We start from the raw sequence: 6262 nt of genomic DNA, 5'->3' as shown, positions 1-6262 counted from the left end.
AGATACGTGACTTTTCTTTTGTGCAGCTCAGGTTTTGATGTTTTTGTAACTTCTAAAACTTTCTAAGGTTTTGTTGTATTAATTTTCTTCAAAGAATATCAAAACTTTCTAGCTAAGGATCTCCTACAAATGACTGTGTTGTCTTTACTTCAAATAATTAATAAACTTCCTTTGTGCTTAAGAATCATTAGGCACCATGAAAATTCACTGGTTAGTTCTCAACATTTTGCAATTCAGATCACTAGTCAGCTTTCTTCCTGGTCTTCAGACCTGCTTCAATAAAACAGGGAAGTTGAAAAAACAACTTTCATCGGTCATTGGTGAAAAATCCCATAGGAGTTCAGGATTGTTGCACTCTAAGGGATACATTGAAGCAAATGTGTATTTCTAGAAGACAATGAATTAATGGCTAGAAAAAGATACAGCACCTCTAAATTGAAGAGCTTCTTCCTCAAAAGTATAGCTAACAAAAAAAGTCATGGCATACGTACAAAAAAAAAGCCTTAAACAAGGGAGGAAAATAAGTATAACATGTTAAAAAGATGGCCAAATGAGAGGCTTCCTGCCTCTCAGGATGATTTCCTTAAATTTTACTGCATTTTATAAATATCATAAAATAATGATGATTATTTTATTTAGTTCTTTTAAAGGTTTATTTATTTATTTATTTATTTATCTTTTTCTTAAGATTTCATTTATTTATTCATGATAGTCACACACAGAGAGAGAGGCAGAGACACAGGTAGAGGGAGAAGCAGTTTCCATGCAGGGAGCCCGACGTGGGATTTGATCCAGGGTCTCCAGGATCATGCCCTGGGCCAAAGGCAGGCGCTAAACCGCTGTGCCACCCAGGGATCCCTCTATCTATTTAATCATGAGAGACACAGAGAGGGAGAGAGAGGCAGAGACACAGGCAGAGGTAGAAGCAGGCTCCTCGCAAATCTCCAATGGGATATGAAGGAAAACTTCACGTAAACTACTTCCAAAGACAAAATTATTTTCACGCTTTCTAGAGGTATTCAATATATAATGTTGATGCCTGGAGGAAGGGTCTTAAGTACTACATAGGCTCAGACATTGTAGAAAAGGATGTAGTACTGCCACGTCTACCATCAATTCTATCTAAACGGGTGCTATTTTATGGTGTTAGTTATTACTGTATATAAAAGTATTGAAGACCAAGATTCTTTGGACATATTCTTACAGTTTCCCCAAATGTATAAGATGGCAATAGGACTTTTTTGAGCATTCATTTTTCTCCCTCCATATTCACTAGCATCTCTAAAAAATAAGCTCTAGGGAAACATGAAGTCCATTAGATAATTTCCTAAACACCATAAATTACATATAAGACTGCCATGTTGATATATATCTACTCAAATTGTGGAAGAATTATTTAACTTAGATTATGAGCAGCTACATTTACCAGTTCTTCCAATCTGGGACCTCATTTTTAAGTGTGTGGAATTGTTCTCCTGTTTTAATAATAACCAATTTAACAATCAGCTTGGCAGTCAAATACTTCAGAGTTAGTTTCACTAAAGGTAGCTCTCTTCTCATTTATACATGAATTGACTGATACAGTGGGACTACTTATTTTTCTAATATACTTGTAAAAGGGCTCTGTATTCAACTTAACAAACCTTCTGGAAGAATGAGCTCTGGCTCTTTTGTTTAAACTCAATCTTTTCCTTGTAGAACATCAATGTATGTTTTAGAATTTTCTTCCAATAGTTTAGGACTCACTTAAACTTCTAGTCATAATACATGATTTCTTTTTGTTGTTGAAAGGACTTAGAAATGCAACAAAGTTATGAGCCTGAAGTTTTATGTTTTTTGAATGTCAGTAAAAACTGTGTAAAAACCAAACAGAAGAAAGGAAGCAACAAATGTTCAAGAGGATGTGAAGAAAGTGGAACCCTCTTGCACTGTTAGTGGAATGTGACCTGGTACGGCCACTCTGGAAAACTGTGTGGAGGTTCCCCAAAGAGTTATAAATAGATCTGCCCTATGGCCCAACAATTACACTGCTAGGGATTTACCACAAAGATAGAGATGCAGTCGTACACTAGGACACCTGCACCCCGATGTTTCTAGCAGCAATGTCCAAAGTCTAGCCAGACTGTGGAAGGAGCCTCGGTGTCCATCAAAGATGAATGGATAAAGAAAATGTGGTCTATGTATACAATGGAATATTCCTCAGCCATTAGAAACAACAAATACCCACCATTTGCTTCAACGTGGATGGACCTGGAGGGTATTATGCTGAGTGAAATAAGTCAATCAGAAAAGGACAAACATTATATGGTCTTATTCATTTGGGGGATATAAAAATTAGTGAAAGGGAGTAAAGGGAAGGAGAGAAAGTGAGTGAAAATATCAGTGAGGGTGACAAAACATGAGAGACACCTAACGCTGGGTAATGAACAAGGGGTAGTGGAAGGGGAGGTCGGTGATCATTCGGGTGACTGGGTGATGGGAACTGAGGGGGACACGTGGTGGGATGAAAACTGGGCGTTATGTTATATGTTGGCAAATTGAACTCCAATAAAAAATGTTAAAAACGTAAAAATAAAATAAAATCTCCACCTAGGGACAGCCCCGTTGGTCAGCCATTTAGCGACACCTGCAGCCCAGGTTGTGATCTTGGAGACCCGGGATCGAGTCCCACTTTGGGCTCCCTGCATGGACCCTGCTTCAACTTCTGCCTGTGTCTCTGCATTTCTCTCTCTCACACATGAATAAATAAAATACTAAAAAAATTAAAATAAATACATAAAAACATCACTGAGAAAAATCAGAGAGGATGACAAAACATGAGAGACTCCTAACTCTGGGAAATGAACAAGAGGTAGTGAAAGGGGAAGTGGGTGAGGAGATGGGGTGACTGGTGATGGGCCCTGAGATTGGCACTTGATGTGATGAGCAGTGGGTGTCATGCTATATGTTGGCAAATCGAACCCCAATAAAAAATACAAACAAAAAACCCCCAAAATCTCCACTTAAAAACAGGAAACAAGAAATTCAAGGAATTAAATTAGAATACAACCATTCTTCATTTCACAGGACTCGCTCTATGGTTAATCCTCACGACAATGAACACAGAAAGGAAGCTACTCCCTTACTGTATAATGAAAATCATGGTTTTTATTTTTTTTTATTTTTTTAAATCATGATTTTTATAATGCTTTTCCAAATCAGAAAGCTATCGAAACTAGTTCTTTCTCTCTCCTCTTTCCTGATTTTCAGGAAAAGACCCTTATTAGTATATGATCTGGTACATAATGAGCACTGCTGGTTGGCTGCACACACATGTACAACAACATGAACCCAACAAGTAGAACCAAAGGCCACTCTCATTTCACGGTTCTCCAATTCTTTTCAATTACTAGACATTTGAAGTTACAAGGCAGAGATTGAAGGTTGACTAAAATGAAGTAAAGCCCCTCCACTCTTTCAGGGATCTCTTTTGCCCTTCTTGTCGCCTTCTGAGCCTGGCCCCCTGAAGGCAGTAGAGCACCCTGTTCTCTTTATATGGGTCACAGATGGCCTGAGCCACATGCTTTACTCCACTGTCATCCATCCAGCACCACTTGGCTTTTCTTCCTTCTGGTATTTCACTTGCAGACCTTGCCTTTCAATCATTAGTCCTGTGACTCAATGCCCTTAGACTCGTCCTAGTTCTATCTCCCCTCCATTGCTTTAGGGCCAACCCTCCAGGGTTGGCAAAACTCTGAATATCTTTTACTGGCTAACTTTCAAAACTGCCTTCTGAGCATTCATTCAGAAGGTGTACCTGCTGGGTCCTCTCACATTCCTTATGAATGAGGACCTTAAAATAACATCTTCTTATCGCTTTTTCTCATACTTTCCCATGCTGACAATTCTAAGCATAGGATTCTGAATCTGTAATTTTAAGCACATTTTAAGAAATTGGAATTTTTTGTAAACCTGTTAAGATTTTGTTTTCAGTATTTCTTACAAAATAGATTACCATCACTTAACATATTTAACATCCATGTTTTTCGAAGCGTAGGTTGACTGAGAAATAAGGCAATACCTATTCCAAAATCCATTCTAAGATAAACATATAGACAAATATTAAATGTATCATCCAGACGAATTTAGTCACTCCTCAAAAATATTTGTCTGTCTAATGATATGAATGCATGTTACGTGAAGGAAAGAGGAAAAGAAATCATCTGTACCGTAAGTAACCTAGGGTCCAGAGAGAGACTGCATTCCCCAGCAGAGGGGGTGACACACCTCATACTCAGGAACACTCAGCACTTGGACGGGCACTTTGTCCATCTGTGGAAGCTCAGGGAAGGCCTCTGAGAAGCATTTCTGGAAGATGAGCAGAATTTAGGCATGCAAGAACATAGAAGAAAACAAGGCACAGTAAGAGAACTGGACGGAATTTAGCATGGCTCTAGCTAACAGGGAGAGGACGAAGGCAGGAATGAAAGGGAAGTTGAAGAGGTAAACAGGTCAGATCACAAAAGCTCCTTAGCCCATCACTTGAGTTGAGAGGGTAATAAAGAGTGTAACCATTTTACACTCTTCATTTTGTAACCAAAACGAACCAAGTTCATTTTCCTGAAATCTAATACCTCTATCTATACTGATTTTTTTCCTGACCTACCTTTATTATTTAGGCTAAACGGTATATTTAACAAAAGATGAAATTAACTTTTTTTTTGGCCAGGCAATTGCTGAGGCAATGTCACATTTATTATTTGAGGTATAAATAAACTCAAATGGAAAAACAAAGCTTATCTCTTTGAGGAGCTATTACCCTAAAAGGTGAAATCTGCACATCCATTCAGACATTTAACACTTATTAAACTGTTCTAGCCCAGACCCAGGTCATGGAAAAGGGGAGAGAAAGACCTAAGCAACATTTTGGGATTCTTTGAGTACAATTTCATTCCACCCATGGTAGATATAAAGTTTTACAGACTTGAGTAAACCATACTATTAAATAAAATCAGATTTTGTAGTTATCTGCGTATGAAGAATGTGGAAAACAGAAATCCTTCACTGGGCTACTGTAGTCTATAAAACACTTATAATTATTACTTTTAAACAAATAAAAAGGTAAAGATGGAAGACTATCTTCTATTTTGTTAATTTATCAGAAAAGATACATCTCCCTGTTGGAAATTAATTTTAACCCCATGTAATCTCGATTTGATAAATTAAAGTTGATCAAAAGATACAGAATTTAGAATTAATATTTATTTTTACTTACTAAGCTCTTTGGCTTACCTCAGTGGAGAGTTAAATTCTCTTTGTTCTTAAGATTTATTTACTTATTTATTCATGACAGACGGAGAGAAGAGAGAGAGAGAGACAGAGAGAGAAAGAGAGAGAGAGAGAAAGAAGCAGGATCCATGCAGGGAGCCCAAGGTTGGACTCCATTCCGGGTTTCAAGGATCACACCCTGTGCTGAAGTCGACGCTAAACCATTGGGCCACCGGGGCTGCCTGGAGGGTTAATTTCTAATGAAGATGAAGTAGCAAGTGCTCCAAAAGTGGTAATTAAATTACTACAAAAACAAAAATATAAAACACATAAGCCTGATACAGTTATCCAACAACAGGTTATGTTTTAAAGCATCACCCACTTTGCTCAGCTTTGTAGACTGATGGGAGAAGAATTTTCCTATCTAAGGCCCATCTTAGTCTATCTAAGACTTAGTTATGAAATTGTACAACAAGAAAAAGAACCATTTATGTAAAATAAGCAAGCATTTGTTTAACTGATGTATTCAACAAGTCAAATAGATGGAAATAAATGACATTAAAAACATAAAGACAACCAGGGAAATCTTCAGGGGTCTAAAGAATGTCATTGTTTTTCAAAAGATATCCAAATGATATAAACAGGAACAACACAAGTACAGAAGGAAAAGGTGCCAGAGACACCGACATGAACAATTTCACTACTACATTAAATGCCGTATATCATTATGAGAATGATGTGAATGCATTCGTAAATAATAATTTTAAATCTTGGGCACAGTACATTTTTTTTACATAAGCAATTATGAAATAATGTATTTCAAATATGAAAAAGTACATGTAACAATGTTATAATGGAGTTTCGAAGAGGCTGTAAATTTATGGGCCAATACATAAAACTGAAATTGGTTATTGAATTAGATTCAGGATACTTTTACTAGATACCGTCATTTCTATCACATTTGCTAGGTGGTTAGGCAATTCAACAATTTATCAAAGAAGATCTCAAAGAGCTG

Source organism: Canis lupus, chromosome 17 (genome assembly GCF_003254725.2).
Source record: "Canis lupus dingo isolate Sandy chromosome 17, ASM325472v2, whole genome shotgun sequence".
Classification (NCBI taxonomy): domain Eukaryota; kingdom Metazoa; phylum Chordata; class Mammalia; order Carnivora; family Canidae; genus Canis; species Canis lupus.
The sequence above is the reverse complement of the archived record's forward strand: the minus strand, read 5'-3'. Positions refer to the sequence as shown.